This window comes from Cyprinodon variegatus, unplaced genomic scaffold (assembly GCF_000732505.1).
Source record: "Cyprinodon variegatus isolate N-32 unplaced genomic scaffold, C_variegatus-1.0 Scaffold788, whole genome shotgun sequence".
Taxonomy (NCBI): Eukaryota; Metazoa; Chordata; class Actinopteri; order Cyprinodontiformes; family Cyprinodontidae; genus Cyprinodon; species Cyprinodon variegatus.
The window spans coordinates 276,007-277,415 of record NW_015151241.1 but is presented as its reverse complement, the minus strand read 5'-3'; positions in this window follow the sequence as shown (position 1 = coordinate 277,415).

The following is a 1,409-nucleotide window of genomic DNA, read 5'->3' as shown; positions in this document are numbered from 1 at the left end:
AAGACAACTCCTACAGCACAAAGCCAGTATGAACGGCCTTCTTCTACAAGCGACTGGGGGTGAAATGAAACACATAAGCACTAATTGAAGAATAGTTTTCATGAAGAAAAAATAAAAGTTAATGGTAGGAGCAGCTCTTTTACCATGAAACACATCCAAGCAGAGCTCTGGGCCAGTTTTCAAGTCAATGTTGGATATCAAGTTACCTTTCAAGCAAGGTGGATTGGTACGAGATTTGTTAATTTATAAACTCCAAAAAACACATCTTTCCAGATGCCAACAGATGCATCAGCTCCGATACAGAGATGTTTTGGACCAATGAAGTGCAGTGACATCTATGACATCAACCAAAGACAGGAGGCTGAAGCAAAGCAAAAATGGCTGTGCTGGTTTTATCTGGAATACCCTCTCTTTCTTTCTTTTTTTTTTTTTTTTTAAGCAAAATAAGCTATTTTTTCCTTTGTAGATGGAAAATCCACAAATTTGTTTCTGCATTCATGCCGACAGGATTTGGTAAGAGTTTGATTTATCATTTAACTCCACTAGTTGTGAAACAAATCAAGAAAGTGATTAGGCACAGCTGCTACTGCTGCTGTGAATGGCTAAAACCTCGACATGGGAGGAAGGAGCCACTTGGTGGTTTACCTAATCAACTTGAAGAATTCTACTGAACGCCTCCTTTTTGCAAACATGAGGCTTTCCAGGTGGATAGTGTAGTGGAATTCAGATTGAGCTACGCCTATCAATCTGGTTTATGCCAGATTAGATAAAAAGGGCCTATACAGTTAATCACAGTAAAAGCTCAGCCAGTATCCCTCCATGATAATGTTGCTAAAATTAGACAGAACTAGGAAAAGGAGAATTTAATGGTAAAGAATAGAATTATATCCACCAGTTGCCTACCACTATAGCAGTATAGCTATAGAGATAGATCAGGATAACCTTAGCCGCTCCATCTATGTGTTTTATTGAAAAGCACAGTTTAAATTCTAGAAGTAGACAGGGTGTCTGCCTCACAGACTTAAGAGTAGTATAAAAGAGGAGCCTGACAACCAAAATATCGGCCTCCTCTTCTGCTTTCTCTTTAAATCCTTTTAAATAGAACACAGCTCAATATACTACATCATTTATCCATATTTCCATATTTATTTATTTGCACTGCACTGAACTTTTCCATAGCAATGCGTTTTGCTCAAGGTGTGTGCATTTCACTGTTTTAAGCTCCTCTTCCCCCCTTTTTTTTCAGAATTATGACAGCTAACAAAACATGTTAGCATTAAGCCATAGCCATGTCTGTTTTAGAGACTAAAAAAGTCAGAATTCTGCAAAAACCAAAACAAAACTTCTTTGACAAAAGTCAGAATTCTGAGAAAAAAGTTCAGAATTCTAAGAAAAAAAAAAAAAAAAAA